The sequence below is a fragment of the Zingiber officinale genome, chromosome 8A (genome assembly GCF_018446385.1).
Source record: "Zingiber officinale cultivar Zhangliang chromosome 8A, Zo_v1.1, whole genome shotgun sequence".
Classification (NCBI taxonomy): Eukaryota; Viridiplantae; Streptophyta; class Magnoliopsida; order Zingiberales; family Zingiberaceae; genus Zingiber; species Zingiber officinale.
The window spans coordinates 129379873-129399981 of NC_056000.1; the positions used below are offsets into that span (position 1 = coordinate 129379873).

The window sequence follows — 20109 nt, forward strand, 5'->3', positions numbered from 1 at the left end:
TTTTCTATTTCCGCTGCGCGTAACTCTTTTCGAACGAATTTCGTAATCGCTATTCACCCCCCCCCCCCTCTAACGAAACATCACGATCCAACATGGACAACCTTCTGAAATATCTCATAGGAACTAAGCCAAAATAATGGAGAAACTCAAGCAAAGTTTCTCTACAACAAATCAATAAACAATACCATAGGATTGAGTTCTTTTGAGTTTATCTATGGGTGAAATCCATCCGAAATTTTGAACTTAGCCCCTGTTCTTCATGTAGGATGATTCAATCCTAAAGCTGATCAGATTGTAGAGCATCTTCAGAGCATTCATAAGTAAGTGAAACTGACAATTCTTAATAGCAATACCAAGTACAACACATGTTAATAGTCATTATTGCCAGGTACATTTTGAGGTTGAAGATTTTTTTTTTGGATTATATTAACCCGTGATCGTTTCCCTGTTGACGAGTATAATAAGTTGAAGGATTGGAAGATTGGACTGTGTGAGATACCGCAAAAAATCAATGATAATACCTACAAGTTGCGCCTTCATAATCATTTGAAGACTTCTGATGTCTTCAATATGAAACACTTGACATCTTACACTGTGGATACTGATGATACTATTATAAATTCGAAGATGAGTTATTTTCAACCCGAGATGATTGATGTAAGACCAACATGGAGGATCCAATCTTTCGAAGGGTTTAATTTTTGACTCAAGACTCAGAAATATACTATGTCAGCGCTCGTGTGTGCAGAATTTTAAAATCTATGTTTTTTAGGGGAAACTTATAATCAGTAAATTTCAAGCTTAAAATCAATCATTTAGGCCTTTTTTTAGAGAATCCAAAGATTTTTTACTATTTTTTTTTTTATGATATTTAGGATATTTTTGATATTTATGGGTCATGGGTTGTCAAATGTTATTGTTTTATTTTGATAATTTTCTTCTATTATGAATATTTTATTTTTTGATAATTTTTTTTTTATGAAATAGGAATTGAGGTATGTAGTGGCGGAGGCAAGGAGATGTGAGGGTGTGCGGAAACTCCCCCTTGCTCACCAAAAATTAGGGATCGATCAATATGCAATAGACTGTAGAGTGCACGGAGATGGCAGATTAAGGATGTCGGTGTCTGTTGATGACACGGAGGGTGCACGGAGATGACAACAATCGATTGGTCTGCTGTTGCCGAGGCTCTTTTCAATGTTTACTTGCAAGCTGTAGTCCGAGGTCGAGGGGTGAGGGGTGAGGATGAAGACGAGCTCGAGCAACAGAGCAAACTGCAGTCACTGGATCCACTAGCCTACTGCCCACGACATGACAAAACCCCCCCCTCCCCATGTAAGGCAGCGCGCCTGTTTGTCTTGTACGAGCGCTGGGGGCTAATGGTACGCTGACGGCTGTTTGTTAGACGGCGTTCGGCGACATAAACGAAGAGTGATTAAAAAAGCGAGGGAGGAAACGAAAGGTAGACGGGATAAGGAGAGGCATGTCGAGACCCCTCGCTTTGTTCCTGGCGTCTCAAAGGCTAAAGCAGAGCCACCTTGTAATCTCTCCTCACTTTTGTTTTCTCCGATTTTGATGGTTCATTAGTTGTTGCCCTCTTTAATGCATTCGGATTCTGCAATTTCTCCGCTAGGGCTTGTGCAGAATTCTATCATATTGATTCTGCTCTAAGTTGTTCATTTCGATCGGGTGGAATATATGGAAATATATTCGAATTGATGGAGCTTGAAGGTAAGGCTGTGGATTTATTAGAACAGTAATCGATTTTGTGCGTATTTGTTGGCAAATTGTTGTAATTTGGCAAATGCACAGAGAAGAAAGTAACGCACGATTTCCTTTCGCATTACGCCACGGATTTCTCTTTTAAACCCAAAGATCCAAGGTCTACTTCTCAAGGTACTAAATTGTTCACATCTGAATTAGTTTACTTTTTACTAGACTTATTTCATATATTTTGATTGTAAATATTCTTCGAACTGTTATTTCTAATTTAAGTTTAATTTTTTTCAAATTCAAAATTGAAAGACATTATAGCTAAAAAAACAAAATCAATCAGAAATCAAAATTGTCCTTGTTTTCATTTTTTTTAAATATTTTTTTTGTGACCGAAAGCAAGGTGAGTTGATTTGTCATCTTTTTTTTGCTGCATGATTTTTGTCGACAGGTTTCTATTTGAAGACCCTAGATTTTTTTTTTGCACCTCTTAAACTTAGGATTTATTTCTCTTTTTTATAAAATTTATATAAATATTCGAAGAATTATTCTATTGATAATAAAGTTTCTATTTTCGGATTTGTCTGTTCTATTGATTTTCTCTTTTTGGTTTTCTTCCCAATTTCATCTTCTTACCGATCTGCTTGTTAATCACTATCCCGCCGGATAAGAAAGGAATAAAATGAGGACCGAGAAAACTAAAGCGAATAAGGAAAAAAAATACAAAGAAGAAGGAGAAGCTAAAAATGATTAGTTTCTATATTATACTAAAAGCCTTTTACTTAGGGCGTAAAGCCCGTGATTTTCCCATGCGCATGTCCGATGACTCTTTTGTAAAAATGTACAAATTAGAATAAAATCTGATTTTATGTTTTTTTATAAAAATTAAAAACCAAGTCAAAATTTTATTTTTAGATTTAATTTGTAAAACTACTTCATCGGTCTAATTTTAAAGTTAAAATAAAAAAATATTATTATTATTATTTTTAACTTTTATCTAAGAGATATTTTCATATTATATTCTTTTAAATAATTTAGATAATTATTTAGTCTCTTTTTTCACATGATCAATGTGAAGAGTTTAATTACCTTGTAAAATTAAAATTGTATAAAAGTAATCTTTTCACGTTAGATATTTACTTAATAATAGTTATTAAGCTAAATTGCAAATGCTATTAAATGTTAATATTTGTGCTATAAAGTTATGTGATCCTGTCCGAAAGTCGAAGAGACGGAAAGTCGGGAATATGGCACTCACGCTGATCTCTGGTGAACTCCGCTTGGTCCTACAATATATACTACGTCAGTGCCGAGCCAGGGAAGAGGTCTTCGGCGTTGGCCCTCCGACGCTCAAGTCAGTCAACGGTGATGAGAAATGAAGCGGAGCAACAAGAGAACCATAGCCTAAACAGTGAATATCGCATGTATCGCGTACCTCCGCCGATGCTTGGACCCTCCTTTATATAGAGCTTCGGTAGCACGCATGCATGCTTCCCAAGATGAGCACGCTTCTCAAATATTTTCATGAAAAGACTTGTCAGTAAAGTATCCCTAACACGGTATCTTAACAGACCGAGCATATCTCTGAAGTGACAGTGAAAACTTCCGACGTACGATCTTCTAGCGGCCCATGCAGGGTAGCCGCTCGACCGAAGCCTGTTGCTAGGCCGAGCGGAATAGCCACTCGGTCAAAGTTAAACTTTGCATATTTCTGTTGTCTGGCTGAGCGGGGTAGCCGATCGGCTTGGCCTTTACACCTTATTTCCCTTGAGCGTCGGTTGTTTGATTGCTCCCCGTGTCGAAGGTGACGGTGGATCGGATCTTTCTTCTCGGTCGGGGCATGCTTCGCCCGACCGGCCGATGCCCTATACATGTTGACGGTCTTGACTTTGACCTCCTTTGATCTCCACCATGGCAGCAGGGTGGGACCCCTCATCATCACCGCATCACAAGCCTCTCCCTCAAGCCTAGTCGAAGGAGGCTGTAAGTCCGACTGACTGGAAAATTGTCTGAGTAGATTTCCTCCTGATCGGTCTTCGACACTGTGTGGTTTTTGATTGAGATGAGACTCCACCCTGTTGGTCGGCCTGTTGAAGTTGGTTGTTCGGTCGTAGGTAAGCGCCCTCCATCCGATCGGCATGAAGAAGGTTTACACTTATAAAATCTCTGCTTGGACTCTCTCGAGCGAGCGCGAGCCAGGCTGACGTCACCCATATTTCTTGGAAATTGTACAAATCTCCGCTCATTAAGGCTGAGCACGCTCCCATGCCTTCATTAATTGTCGACCCGTGGTGATGCGCCACGTGTCACGACCGTTGCCACCGCACGCCTGACGTGATAGGGAATTGACGTGACATTTGACAGTTTGAATTCAACGGTCAGATCTCAGCCTAGGTTTCTGAGACCTAGATCGGACGGCTCTGGTTGACCGGCCACCAGGCATATAAGCCCGTGCGTGTCGCCGTCTCTGCCTATTTCATCTTCGTGCTCCTCGATGCCAGGCTCTCTGTGCTCCAGCGATCTTTCTCCTCCACTGCCCTCCGTCGCTTCTTCTTGCTTCTTCATTTCACCGACGACCCATTTTCAGTAAGCTCCCTCCGTTGATCTCTCGTTTTCACGTCTTCTGGCTTCTGTGTTTCTTGTCTTCGTCTTTTCCGGTGTCTGTGTCCCGGCGACCCCTCCGCCACTCCATTCCTTCTCCTTTTTTCTTGTTTTGCAATGGCAAGCTCATCGCAGCCCTCCGCTGGCATCCTGGGGCCCTAATACACTTCTACCGAGTCCTGGTTTGACGCCGGCGATGCTGAAAGTTTAATGGCTGCATTCGAGTTTCCTCCTGAATTTGAAGTTATCCTTCCTTCTCCTTCCGATCGGTCGAATTCTCCGTCACCTAGTTGTATCACCTTCTATCGAGACCATTTTACTCCCGGTCTGCGGTTTCCCATCCATCCCTTCTTCTCTTCCATGTGTAAATATTTCTGAGTCTCCCTCCACTAGCTAGTGCCGAACTCCTTTCGTCTGTTGTGCGGAGTGGTTGTCCTTTTTCGCCTGCACGACATTCCACTCACTCCCCGGCTCTTCTATTACTTTTACTATTTGAAGTCGTCCGAGTCGAGGACCTTTCTTTTTCAAACCTGAGTGGGCTTGGTTTTCTTTGATAAAATGTCAACTTCCAATAAACACTAGAAGGAGTACTTCTTCTATGTGTGCTTTCCCGAGTGACCGAATTTCTCCACACATTGGCAGCTTGACGTAGCGGCTCAGCCTCCATTGAAGAAGTACAAGAGTCGATCAGACTACCTGAACGCAGCTTTCATGTTGGCTGCTCAAAAGTATGACATCCACAAGCTGCTGCTGGATGGTGTCCTGTACATCTTTAGCTTGAGTCCGATCCGCACCCAGCTCCTGTTCAGCCTAGGTATGCGACCACTTTACTCATTTCTTTGATTCTAACTGATTTTTCTTCCTTTCGTGCAGCCGAAGTCATGCTACATACACGTCTAGCCGGCAAGACGAAGCTCGCAGACGTCACGATCAATGCGGTCGCTATTGAAGAACTGGGGAGCCGAGGCCTCCAGCCGATCGGCTCGCATGAGGAGCCGCAGGATGAGAGCCAGATGACTCCCGTTTTGGTGAGTGGGGGAGCGACCGGGGGCTCCCAAGCTTTTGAACGGCGTCCGCTCATTCCAGTTGAGGATTTGGGTTCCGCTTCCTCAGATGAGCCACTCGCCCGACGTAAGAGGCACCGGGAAAAGCCTTCCTCGTGCTCTGCTACTTCAGGGGTGCGCTCCGCAAAACTGATGGAGACATCGACCCCTACTTATGTCCAAGAGCCCATTACCCCCGAATCGTCAGATCGAACACCCTCACTATCTGATCTGCCTCAGGGGACGGTTTGCGCGCCGTCGGTGGCCTTCCTGCCACCAAAGTAAGACCAAGAAGTCGAGTATCCGACCGGCTTCTTCATCACGGTCGTTCGAGCGTGCCACTTCTACACAGTCCGCTCCGAAAGACCAGTGCTACATTACAGTGATTTTACATCTGCCGACTAAGGAGTGACAAGAATTTGGCGTCAAGTTCCAGGCTCTCGAACATCAGATCATCATTCGAGGGTCGCTTGCCAAGATATGGGAGGATGCATGGGCTCGTGCAGCGATGATGCCTCCGGGGCACTTACGAACAGTTATATCCAGATGTCTACTGGGGTTAGTTATTACATTTGCCTAGTTTACTTCCGCTTGACACTCATATCCGCTTTGTTGTTTGTAGTACTGGGTGGAGAGCCTGGCCATGTACCATAGGCTCGCCTTTTTGGAGGAGGAAGTAAAACAAATGAAGGCATCGAGCGATCAATCCTTCGCCGCTCAGGAACAAAGAGACACCGAGATCGCCAAGCTTCGAGCTGCTCTGGAGAAGAGCAACAAACTGCTTGAGGCCGAACAAACCAAGAGCGCCGGGCAGACCACGATGCTGGAACGGCTAAACAAGTAGGTCACTACTTTTGATAATAAAATCGAGTCGGCTAACGTGCGGAAGAACCGGGCCATTGCCAACCTTAAGGAGAAGAATAAGGAAGCCCAGACCCTTGCCCAAAAGCTCAAGGAAGCTGAAGACTTCCTGGTCGCCGAGCGGCACAGTCAGTCGACCGAAGAAACGACCCTTCGCGGCCAACTCGCCTCCAATGACACTGCACTGACCACCGCCAAGGATGAGCTAGAGGGCTCCCAAGCAACCCTGAAGACCTATCAAGATTCCGAGTAGAGCCGTTTTGAGGTCATGAAGAAGAATTCCCTCCACTCGGATGCTTTTAACGAGTAGGTCACCGATCGGGCTCTGCGCCTTTTTAATCTAGCCGTCGATGGGATGATCGACCAGCTCAGGGAGGGTGGCCATCTGTCGGCAGCTCAGGGAGGGTGGCCATCTGTCGGCAGCTCAGACAAGCAGCGTCATCAACTGGGACGAGCTCACTGTTGCACTGTCGGACGACGTCCTGAACTATCTTGAGTGAGCTGAGGGTTCTGTAAAATATCAAAATTTTGAAGTCTTAATGAATGCTCATCCGTTCGGACGAGTTTTATCTCCTTGCATGTTTTTTCGACTTCTTTTTCTTTGAGTATTGCATGAACTCGTGGCCTTGTGACTCCAATCGTTTGTAATTAGTCCATCCAGCCGACTGATCCCTTTTGAATTCAGTGACATACTGACTCCATGGACCTCCGATCAGTCCCAAGGATGTCTTGAAGAATAGTGTCGAACGGTCACTATATTTTGAAGACTTGGGCTTTTGAGTCTCCTCACTGAGCCATGGGTTCAAGGTCGTCGGTCGGCCATTAAGGAGGATTGTGTGAATACTGGGGTTTAAGGTCACCGCTCGTCCATTAATGTGATCCTAGATTTAAGGTCACCGCCTGACCATTGATGGAGACAAGGGTTTAAGGTCGCCACTCAACCGTTATTGAAGAATATACGTAGACTCGAGTTTAAGGTCGCCGCTCGACCGCTGATGACGACTCGCATTTAAGGTCGCCGCTTGATTGCTGGTGGAGACAAGGGTTTAAGGTCGCCGCTCAACCGTTGATGAAGACACGCGTTTAAGGTTGTCGCTCGATCATTGATGTAGACTAGGGTTTAAGGTTGCTGCTCGACCGTTAATAGAGGCAAGGGTTTAAGGTCACCGCTCGTCCGTTGATGGAGACATGCGTTTAAGGTCGTTGCTCGACCATTGATGGAGACAAGCGTTTAAAGTCGTCGCTCGACCGTTGATGGAGACAAGCATTTAAGGTCACCGCTCGACCATTGATGGAGACAAGCGTTTAAGGTCGTCGCTCGACCGTTGATAGAGACATGCATTTAAGGTCGTTGCTCGACCGTTGATGGAGATACGCATTTAAGGTCGTCGTTCGATCGTTGATGGAGACACTCGTTTAAGGTCGTCGCTCGACCGTTGGCGCATTCTCGCGTTTAAGGTCGTTGCTCGACCGTTGACACATACTCATGTTTAAGATCATCACTCGACCGTTGAGGGAGATGCACTTCAAAGAGGTCTTCGTTTTTTATTCATATGTTGCCCTGCATTCGGAAGGCATACAAAAAATACAAAAAAGTATAGTATTTACTCGCGCACCTCTCATCCTGCCCTGTAGGGTTGAAGATGATTCGTGTTCCATGGTCTCTCGAGATGTCTTCCCTCTTCATCCTCCAGATAGTAAGCGCCTGAATGGAGTTTCTGCACGACCTTGAAAGGCCCTGCCCATGGGGCCTCGAGCTTGGTAACGTCGCCGACCAACTTCACTTTCTTCTAGACGAGATCGCCAACCTAGAAGGATCTCGGAATCATCCGTTGGTTGTAGTTCTATTTTATTCGTTGTTGGTACGCCGTTAGCCGAACCGCTGCTTTCGCCCGCGTTTCATCCACCAAGTCGAGTTCCATGAGCCTTCATTCAGCGTTTCCTTCGACGTAGTGTTGCACCCAATTAGACTATACTCTGACTTCCACGGGGACGACTGCTTCGCCAACGTACACCAAATGGAAGGAGGTCACACCGGTTGCCTCCTTCGGGGTCATGCGGAGGGCCCATAACATGCTTGGGAGTTCTTCGACCCAGCTGCCTCCAACGTGGTCGAGCCGAGCGCATAAGACTTTGAGGATCTCTCAATTAGCATCCTCGGCTTGCCCGTTGCCCTGGGGGTAGGCCACAAAGGTGAAGGCATGTTGGATTTCATAGCCCTCACACCATTCTCTGAGCCTCTAGTCGGCGAACTGCCTTCCATTGTCGGATACGAGTCAGCGTGGGATGACGAACCGACAAATGATGTTCTACCAAACAAACTTGATGACCATTTGCTTGATGATTCTGGCAAGCAGCTCGACTTCCACCCACTTAGAGAAGTAGTTGACCGCGACGAGCAGAAATTTTTGCTGCCCGATCGCCATGGGGAAAGGTCCTACGATATCCATGCCTCATTGTTTGAATGGGTATGATAGCGTGGACGCTTTCATTTCCTCGGTCTATGGGTGCGGCGTGTTGTGAAACTTCTGACAGGACAAGCAGGTGACCACCGTCCGAGAGACATCCTCTTGGATAAAAATATCCTGCCAGGAGTATCTTTTGGGCAAATAGATGGCCGCTCGGATGACCTCTGCAAGAGCCTTGGTGCACCTATCGTAGAATGTACTTGACATCCTTCGATCTGACGCACTTGAGAAGGGGCTTGAAAAAGGCTCTCTTGTAAAACTGGTCGTCGATCAAGGTGAATCGCCCGACCCTCTTTTTCAATAAGCGGGTTTTTTCCGGATCGACAAGTGTAGCTCCCGAACACAGAAACTTCGTCAGAGTTGCCCTCTAGTTGTTTGGGAATGTTATTTCTTCCATTCGGTCGATATGCGCCACAAGCGATACTTGTTTAATTGACTTACCTGTGATGATCAGAGTCAACGAACTAGCTAGTTTCACTAACTCATCCGCCACCTGGTTCTCTGATTGGGGGATCTTTTGTATAATGATCTCTTGGAAGTTGACCTTCAGCTTCTCGAAAGCCTCTGCATAGAGCCTTAGCCGAGCGTTGTTTATCTCGAATGTCCTGGATAGCTGTTGGGCGGCAAATTGGGAGTCCGAGTGGATGAGAACTTTAACTGCTCCCACATGCTGAGCAGCTTGCAGGCCGGCTATCAATGCCTCATATTCTACTTCGTTATTAGTGGCTCGATAGTCTAGCTGAACGGAGAGCTGCATCCGGTCTTCCTGTGGTGAGATAAGCAGTATGCCGATTCCACTCCCTTGCCGAGTGGATGAGCTATCCATATATATCTTCCATGTCGCTGCCGACTCCTCGCTTTAAACTTCAATGATGAAATCCGCTAAGGCTTGAGTCTTGATTGCTGCTCAGGATTGATATTGAATGTCAAGCTTGCTTAGCTCGGTCGTCCATTTGATTAGCCTTCTTGATGCTTTTGGGTTGAGGAGGACTCATCCCAGGGCACTATTAGTTAGCACGATGATTGTGTGCATTATGAAGTATGGACGAAGCCTCTGAGCGACGAGAATAAAAGGATATGCTAGTTTTTAAAGACCAGTGTAGCGAGATTCAGCATCCTTCAATATCTGACTCAAAAAATATACAAGCCGCTGATCTTGGTAGTTCTGCCTAACCAGAGCCAATCCAACGACATGTTCGTTGGATGACAGATAAATCCACAGTGGCTCACCTGCAACTGCCTTGGCCAATACAGGCAAGGAGTTCAGATATTGCTTCAATTCTTCCAATGCCCGATCTCGTTGATATCTGCGCATAGGTCAGCAGCTCGGAGGGATTTAATTAATATGTTGTTGACGTATACCTCCATATTATTGCCGATCTGTCGTCGGAATATCTTGTTCATTAGCCTCTGGTAGGTGGCTCCGACGTTTTTGAGTCCGAACGACATGACATTGTAGTAATATGTTCTGTCGGCTGTAATGAAGCTAGACCTTCTCTTGGTCTTCCCGGGCGAGCAACACTTGGTGGTATCCTTGGTACGCGTTGAGCATGCAGATTAGCTCACAGCCTGTCGTCGAGTTCACCATCTGGTCTATTCGGGGTAGCGGATAGAAGTCCTTCGGGCACGCTTTGTTCAGATCGCGGAAGTCGATGCAGACCCACCATTTATTGCCCGGCTTGGAGACTAACACAACATTGGCTAGCCAGCTCGGGAATTGGACTTCCCTAATATGGTCGACCTCCAGTAACTTTTCTATTTCTGCCCGGATGATCACATTCTACTCCGCGCTGAAATCCCTTTTTCTTTACTTCACTGGCTGAGCGTCCGGTCGAACATGAAGCTCGTACTGAGCCACACTTGGGGAGATGCCGGGAAGCTCATGGGTCGACTAAGCGAATACGTCGTGATTTTTTTTAAGGCAGGCGACCAGCTCTGCCTTCTTTTCTTCCTCCAGGTCGGCGGCGATGAAGGATGTTGCCTCTTCTCGACTGGGGTGGATCTGGACCTCCTCCTTTTCTTCATATGCCAAGGTAGGATGTAGGAGGTTTTTCAGTGATCGCGTTTATCTCTAGTCGCGGAGCCTTCCGAGCGTTCCTAGCCTCGGACTTGACCATTTCGACGTAACATCGCACGAGCGACCAGCTGATCACCCCTGACTTCTCCCACCCGGTCATCCAACGAAAACTTGATTTTCTGGCAGTAAGTAGATACTACCGCTCGAAACTCGTTGAGAGTGGGTTGGCCCAATATGACATTGTGGGCCGATGACGCGACCACCACGATGAAGTTGGTGGTCCGGGTTCTCCTCAGTGGCTCCTCTCTGAGTGAGATGGCCAGGCGGGCCTGTCTGAGCGGCAGTACCTCGTTCCCCGTGAAGTCGTACAGCGGGGTCGTCATAGGTAGCATCTCACTTCAATCAATTTGTAGTTGATCGAACGCCTTCTTGAAAATAATGTTCACCGAACTCCCCTATATCGACAAAAGTTTGGTGAATTGTGTAGTTAGTGATTACTGCTCAGATAATCAGCGCGCCATCATGGGGGATCTCCACCCCCTCCAAGTCGTTGGGGCCGAAGCTGATCTGAGGCACTTTGGCCTTTTCCTTGTTGCATCCCACGGTGTAGATCTTCAATCACCGAGCGTATAACTTCTTGGTTCGGTTGGAGCCGCCGCCGGTCAGTCCTCTGACTATCATGCCTATCTTGTTGGACCCGTGGTAGTTTTGATGTGATCAACCAAGTTGGTTAGGTCCTGTTGTGTTTGATCCCTGTGTCTGAGTGTGCAGGAGCTTAGGAGCACAGGAAGTCGAGCGGAAGACGCAGCTAGCGAGAAGGACGGCACGGGAAGGGAGCTGACGGGCTCGGTGCATCCGAAGTACAGAGAGCTGTGGAAGAGTACTCCGGTGGGCGTGAAGAGCATGTGCGGCGTTCGAGGGACGTTAAGCGGGGACGGAAGGCTGCTCGAGGAGAAGGCCGGGAATTGGGTTCAGGTGAGCCCTATTCCGGTTGGCCGCAATCACCCAAAAGAATGGAGCGTCGGAAGCTGAAGAAACCAAGCTGAAATTGAAGCTGCCAGCTTGGAGGCGCGGATTCCGAAAAGGTACTTTTAGAACACCAACGGGCATTAATTTAAAGACAAAATTGAGTACTATACTTCACGTTAATATGGAAACGTAACAATGACTTTATCATCTTTATCTCTTTTTCTCTTTATTTGTATTGTATTTTATACATAGATTTTTATACATAGATTGAAAGGTTTATAGAGTAAGACAGAATGAATAAAGAGAAAATTTAACTAACGTATCAATCGTTAGAATGATAAACAAGTATCTATGTATTTGTTTCCCGAAAGTAGGAGTAATCCTCCCATTGCGTATTGGTACTTATCGGGTATAGAATAGATCCGCTTCTCTTTGTTCTTACGAACAGAATTTTTACCTTATTTTCAATGAAACGGAATAAATATTAACCTTTTCTCATACAGAATCTACTGAAAAGTTAGGTACATAGTATAGTCTTTTCCAATTCCAATGCGATAAAATAAAGTGACATAGTGTCTAGTTTTTTTGATAAAGGGGTATTTCCATGGGTTTGCCTTGGTATCGTGTTCATACTGTCGTATTGAATGATCCTGGTCGATTACTTTCGGTCCATATAATGCATACAACCCTAGTTGCTGGTTGGGTCGGTTCGATGGCTTTATACGAATTAGCGGTTTTTGATCCCTCTGACCCCGCTCTTGATCCAATGTGGAGACAAGGTATGTTCGTTATACCCTTCATGACTCGTTTAGGAATAACCAATTCGTGGGGTGGTTGGAGTATTTCAGGGGGAACTATAACGAATCCAGGTATTTGGAGTTATGAAGGTGTGGCAGGGGCACATATTGTGTTTTCTGGTTTGTGCTTCTTGGCAGCTGTCTGGCATTGGGTGTATTGGGACCTAGAAATATTCTGCGATGAACGTACGGGCAAACCCTCTTTGGATTTGCCTAAGATCTTTGGAATTCATTTATTTCTCTCAGGATTGGCTTGCTTTGGTTTTGGCGCATTTCATGTAACAGGTTTGTATGGTCCTGGAATATGGGTGTCCGATCCTTATGGACTAACCGGAAAAGTACAACCTGTAAGTCTTGCATGGGGCGCGGAAGGCTTTGATCCTTTTGTTCCCGGAGGAATTGCCTCTCATCATATTGCAGCAGGTACATTGGGCATATTAGCGGGTTTATTCCATCTTAGTGTCCGTCCGCCTCAACGTCTATACAAAGGATTACGTATGGGCAATATTGAAACTGTACTTTCCAGTAGTATCGCTGCTGTTTTTTTTTGTAGCTTTCGTTGTTGCTGGAACTATATGGTATGGTTCAGCAACAACTCCAATCGAATTATTTGGTCCCACTCGTTATCAGTGGGATCAAGGATACTTTCAGCAAGAAATATACCGAAGAGTTAGCGCCGGACTAGACGAAAATCTAAGTTTATCGGAAGCTTGGTCTAAAATTCCCGAAAAATTAGCTTTTTATGATTACATTGGTAATAATCCGGCAAAAGGGGGATTATTCAGAGCAGGGTCAATGGATAACGGGGATGGAATAACTGTTGGATGGTTAGGGCACCCTGTCTTTAGAGATAAAGAAGGGCGCGAGCTTTTTGTACGTCGTATGCCTACTTTTTTTGAAACATTTCCGGTGGTTTTGGTGGATGGAGACGGAATTGTGAGAGCCGATGTTCCTTTTAGGAGAGCAGAATCAAAGTATAGTGTTGAACAAGCCTCCAACAGGCTTGGAGGTGCCTCCAGCTTGAAGGCGCCTTCAACCTTGTTGAAGGCGCCTTCAACAGGTCAAAGTGACCATTTCAAGCCGTGGATAAAGTTTTATCCACTCACCTCTTGGAGGCGCCTTGGACCCCTATTGGAGGCACCTTGGACCCTCGAGATCAGATTTCCAGAGGCTATTTAAAGCCCCATGGAGCTAGGAATTCACAACAACTTCTACATTCAACTCTGTAAGCAATTCCTAGCAGTAGTTCTGAGCATTTAGAGTGTAAAAGGCTTCTCCGCCTTCAGCAAAGGAGAATTTTCTTAGTGCGTTTTTCACTGCCCTGGATTAACAACCCTCTTGGTTGTAACCAGGTTAAAATTCTGTTTCTGCTTTTTCCGTCTCTATTATTTTACTACTGCATTTGTTCTGAGTTGAAATCCGAGGAGGGTAGTTTTATTTCTTGTTTTTAGCAATTCACCCCCCTCTTGCCGGCCTCCGCTGCACCTATAATTGGTATCAGAGCCAGATCGCCTCAGAAGGACTAACCGCCAACTGAAGCACTACGATCAAGACGATGGCCAGAGCGAACATCCATCCCCCGAAGTTCGACGGAGACTTCGCCACATGGAAGCACAAAATGGAGGTATTTTTTAAAACGGATTTTGATATTCTTATTACAATGAAATATGGTTTTGCAGCGCCGAAAGACAAAGAAGAAAATACATGGAGCAAGAAGGAGCAAGCCGATTTCGTCGCCAACGGAAAGGCAGAGTTCCACCTGCTCAGTGTACTACCACCACAAGAGGTAAGTCGAATCGGAAGCTACGACTCCGCGAAAGATCTCTGGGAGAAATTCCTGGAGCTTCAGGAAGGTACCTCTGAAGCAAAGCTGGCGCGACGCGACATCCTCCGGACCCAGTTGACGAACCTCCAGATGAACCAAGGCGAGAAGGTAGCGCAACTCCAAGTGAGGATCAAAGAGCTGATCACTCAACTCACCAACCTTGGAGAAGAAGTAACGAACCGGGACTCAATTCAATACGCGCTCAACGCCTTCCCGAGAACTCCCGAGTGGGCCTCCTTAGTAGATGCTTACTACATCTCTAAGGATCTCGAGGTAAGTACATTGAAACAATTGCTTTCAACCTTCGAACTTCACGAATCTCGACTTGCAGAAAATCTAGTAGAGAAGTCAAACCTCAACATTGCCCTACGAGCCGAAAAGGACGATCCTGACTCCGAAGCGACAATCGACGAAAACGAAGCTGCATTAATGCTAAGACGTTTTAATAAGTTTTTTAAATCTAACAAATTTAGATCGCAGTCAAGTAAACATCATCAAAAGAGAAGGATAGTCTGTTGCTACAACTGCAACGAAGAAGGGCACATCAAGGAGGACTGCCCAAAATTGAAGAGCAAACAAAAGGATAAGGAAAGGAGCAAGAAGCCAGCTCGAACCAAACACAACCTAAAGGCCACGTGGGATGATTCATCATCCTCCGAATCGGAAATCGAAGAATTCTCGGGACTAGCACAGATGGCCAACCATCAGCTAGAAGACTCAAGCTCAGAGATGAGCATCGATGAAGGGGGAGGAACATCAGAAGAAGGAAGCAGCAGTGAAGGGGAGCGTCACCAGATCAGGTAAGTAAGGTACGCAATCTAACTCTGTCTCAGTCTTTTTGATTTATTAAATCGCGTTCTAAAGACTTATTCGAATTAGAAAAAGAAAATAAAGAATTAAAAATGAAATTAGCAAAAGCATGTCCACTTGAAATGTACGATAGTATAAAATCAGAAAATGTTAAATTAAAATTAGAAATTGAAAAACTGAAATCTACTACATGCTTAAATCAATTTCCACACTCAAAATTAAAAGTTTATGAAAAATTGAACTGGTACATTAGAAACCATCAGGGTCAACTTAGAAAAGTACCAAGAAACTATATACCCCCTAAATTTTTGAATAACCCTGTAGGAAGGAACCTCTATTGGGTTCCAAAATCTGTGCTAAATTATTTTTTTTAAAGGCTTTAAGAGAGAAAATTAAACATTGAAATTCTTTATGGAAGCTTTGTCTAAGGAAGTGGTTGTTGCTCTAATAACCAAGAAGGTCTAGTGCCTCGCTACGACCTGGAAGCTAAAATATTGAAAGAAAATATTTAATTAACTTTCTGAAAAAACATTGAAAACAAGAATTAAATAATGCTTTGAAAACTTTATCAAACAGTTTTTAACTATTCTTGAAAATTCTAACTTAGAATTTTTTTTTTTGGTTAGAAATCTTTTTTTCTTAAAGAAATTCTAAATAACTTCATTTGACTTAGAAATTTTTTTTGGGAACATTCAAAAATGTTTACTTAGGATTTTTTTTAATTGACTTAGAATTTTTTTTTCAGTTTAAACTTAGAAATTTTTTTGTAAATTCTAAAAATTCATTTTTGCTTAGAATTTTTTTTTAAAATTCAATTTAACTTAGAAATGTTTTCTAAAAAAAAAAAATTCATCTTGTTTCTCAGAATTAGGACCCCATTTTTGCTGTGATCAAAGAGGGAGAGAAAAATACAAGTTTAGGGGAAGTTAGGAAAATGAAAATTTTACAAAATGAAAATTTTACCCATTTTTTGAAAATGTGTTGCAATTTTAATTATTACAAATTTATGCTTAATATGTTAGTTTAGTAATTTCCTTTAAAATTACTATTTATGTCAATTTTAACCCTAACTTGAACTTGGGTTGATGCACATCAAAAAGGGAGAGATTGGACCCCGTGGTAGTTTTGATGTGATCAACCAAGTTGGTTAGGTCCTGCTGTGTTTGATCCCTATGTCTGAGTGTGCAGGAGCTTAGGAGCACAGGAAGTCGAGCGGAAGACGCAGCTAGCGAGAAGGACGACACGGGAAGGGAGCCGACGGGCTCGGTGCGTCCGAAGTACGAGAGAGCTGCGGAAGAGTACTCCGGTGGGCGTGAAGAGCGTGTGCGGCGTTCGAGGGACGTTAAGCCGGGACGGAAGGCTGCTCGAGGAGAAGGCCGGGAATTGGGTTCGGGTGAGCCCTATTCCGGTTGGCCGCAATCACCTAAAAGAACGGAGCGTCGGAAGCTGAAGAAACCAAGCTGAAATTGAAGCTGCCAGCTTGGAGGCGCCTCCAACAGGCTTGGAGGCGCCTCCAGCTTGAAGGCGCCTTCAACCTTGTTGAAGGCGCCTTCAACAGGTCAAAGTGACTGTTTCAAGCCGTGGATAAAGTTTTATCCACTCACCTCTTGGAGGTGCCTTGGACCCCTATTGGAGGCGCCTTGGACCCTCGAGATCAGATTTCCAGAGGCTATTTAAAGCCCCCTGGAGCTAGGAATTCACAACAACTTCTACATTCAACTCTGTAAGCAATTCCTAGCAGTAGTTCTGAGCATTTAGAGTGTAAAAGGCTTCTCCGTCTTCAGCAAAGGAGAATTTTCTTAGTGCGTTTTTCACTGCCCTGGATTAACAACCCTCTTGGTTGTAACCAGGTTAAAATTCTGTTTCTGCTTTTTCCGTCTCTATTATTTTACTACTGCATTTGTTCTGAGTTGAAATCTGAGGAGGGTAGTTTTATTTCTTGTTTTTAGTAATTCACCCTCTCTTGCCGGCCTCCACTGCACCTACATATCTCTCCTCAGGAAGCATTATTCTTATTTTCTTCTTCCCGAGCGGATAGTCTATTTCGCTCGGTCGGGGCTCGGGCGAGATCGGTTTCATTCCTCCACTGATGTTGGTGATGACATTCGAGCGCCCTTCTGTCGTCCTCCCGCCGCTCAGCGGATCTGTGTCTCTGTCGCCGATCGAGAGAAGGTGATCAGCAACAATATTCTCTTGGGGTCGGTCGGCTGACGATTGGTGTTAGTTTGTGACAATCCCGTGTGTTGTGGGTTACCGACTGGTGGAATGAATAAAACATCAGCGTTCATACCTTGCCCTTCGATGCCTTTGGCTGACCGGAAGCCACATGTTGTACGACATGCATCCTAATCTCCTGGTATGACTGCGCTCCTTCAGCCCTCGACCCCTTCGGCGGTTGATGGCTGCTTGACGGTCGGTGCTCGGTCTGCGTCGAATGTTCGGTCGGGGCCTCCTTTCTTCTGGCCGCCTGAGCTTCTTCCATGTTGATGTATTCGTTGTCCTTCTTGAGCATGTGGTCGAAGTCCCTGGGCAGCTTCTTAATGAGTGACAGGAAAAAAATCTCCCTCGGTAAACCCCTAGGTGAAGACGTTCATCATTGTCTCAGACGAGACCGAGGGGATGTCCATGGTGACTTGGTTGAAGCGCTTGATGTACACTTGGAGCGCTTCATTGGGCTCTTGCTTTAGGGCAAAGAGGTTGACACTCGTCTTCTGATAGCGTTGGCTGCTGGCGAAATGATGCTGGAAAGCAGCTCGAAAATCCTTGCAGCTTCGTATCTAGCCGTCCGGCAGTCTTCTGAACCAATGCTGCATTGATCCGGAGAGAGTCGTGAGGAAGACTCGGCACTTTACTCCGTCTGTATATTGGTCGGTCGACCCGTTGTACGTCCCGAGTGCCAGCGAGGTATAGTGTCAGGGCAGAGGGTCTTGTAAGATCTCCTTTTAGAACTGTCGGTTGATCTGTTCGGGAGACATGTTGCTTCGGGGCGCTTTGCCTTTTCGTGTATCTCGAACGGGAGCATCATCTGAAGATGATCCCCGCTCCTGATGCACTTGGGCTATCTCTGAGAGGGTTTGGAACAAGGCTCAATGGAAGGGGATCGACGCAGGCGACGCTTCCCCCTGTGTGCTAGTCGGCCTTTGGTTCTGTCCCCATATGGAGATTTGCTCCGCTCGGTCTTCCGACCCCGCTCGTCTATCGGCTGCCGATGTTGTAGGCTGCGGCGCTGGCTGATCGACTAGTGCCTGTTGTTGTTGTTGCTATTTCATTTTTACTGCTCGGGCTTGAACGAGCATCTCAAACTCCTCCTAAGCGAGTGTCACAGTGGTGAGTCGTTCAACGCCCTCCATCTTCTCGGCTCGAATGCAGGTGACGTTCCCACAAATGATGCCAAATATGATCCTGTCCGAAAGTCGAAGAGACGGAAAGCCGGGGATGTGGTGGTCACGCTGACCTCTGGTGGACTCCGCGCGGACCTGTAACACAGACTATGTCAGTGCCGAGTCAGGGAAGGGGTCCCCGACGTTGACCCTCCGACGCTCAAGTCAGTTACCAGCGATGAGTAATGAAGCGGAGCAACAAGAGAACTGTAGTATAAACAGTGAATATCGCATGTATCGCGTACCTCCGCCGATGCTTGGACCCCCCTTTATATAGAGCTCCGGTAGCATACGTGCACGCTTCCTAAGGCGAGCACACTTCTCAAAACTTTCCCTGAAAAGACTTGTCAGTAAAGTGTCTCTGACACAGTATCTTAACAGGCCAAGCATATCTCTGAAGTAACAGTGGAAGCTTCCACCGTACGATCTTCTGGCGGCCCATGCCTAGTGTCAGCGGCACCAACTCCCAAAAGGACATTACTTGATATCATCAGAAGTGTATTGCTAGGCCGAGCTTGTTGATCGCTCGGCCGGAACTCTGTCGCCCTAGTGCCCGTCTGGCCGACTAAAACCTCGCTGTTCCTCCGTGCATGTTTGCTCGACCGAAGGTTCACTGTGTTATTGCCGAAGACTATCGTCGGGCCGAGCAGGGTAGCCGCTCGGCCGAGGCCTGTTGCCAGGCCGAGCGGAATAGCCGTTCGACCAAAGTTGAACTTTGCATATTTCTATTGTCTGGCTGAGCGGGGTAGCCGCTCGACTCGGCCTTTGCACTTTGTTTCCTTTGAGCGTCAGTTGTTTGATTGCTCCCTGTGTCGAAAGCGACGATGGATCGGATCCTTCTCCCCGGTCGGGGCATGTTTCTCCCGACCGACAATGTCCTATACGTATTGACCGTCTTGATTTTGACCTCCTTTGACCTCCACCATGACAGTAAGATGGGACCACTTATCATCATCATATCATTATATTTATGGGTTGATAAGTTATATTGCGGATGATATTAAATTAAAATGTAAAAAAAGCAGGTTATAAAAAATAAATTTTTGAATAAAATCTGGTTTCAGGGTTTAAAAAATATAAATCAAAATAAAAATGTCTGCAGTGAAAAAAAAACAAGTCAAAAAGTAGATTATTGGATTTTAATTTGTCAAACGTCTCAATTAACTTATTAACCTCTTGATTTAGTCTTATTTTATCATATTTATTGGATTCATTCAAAGTTAAACACACTAATTCACTCTAATTTTGGTTGGTGAGCATTCTTTTTCTCAAAATGCATGAACGCCACTTAAACGGTTAAACCCTTCCCTAGAGCCCCTTTCACGGTTTCACCTATTGCCCTCAATACATGGGATTCAAGAAAGAACTAAGTTCCGGAAACTTAACATGATCATGTGGGTCCCAAGTTAGAGGGTGCTCTGAAATCAGATTCAGAATCCATAGGTTTAAAGGAAAGGAAATAACGGGTGGAAGTTTTGGGTGACCGTTGTTAGAAGGAAGATAATAATAGTGGTTGACGACCATTATAAAAGGAGGATATTAATGTCATAAAATGGTGCATCACAACTATGAAAGAAAGATGTTAATTTAATAGGAGGTATGTTCATATAAATTCTAAATTTTTT

General features: G+C 45.3%; 1 pseudogene; it reads left to right on the forward strand.

Annotated features, from left to right (window-relative positions):
* Nucleotides 1-12079: 12079 nt before the first annotated feature.
* Nucleotides 12080-17920, forward strand: LOC122011247 (annotated as a pseudogene).
* Nucleotides 17921-20109: the final 2189 nt, after the last annotated feature.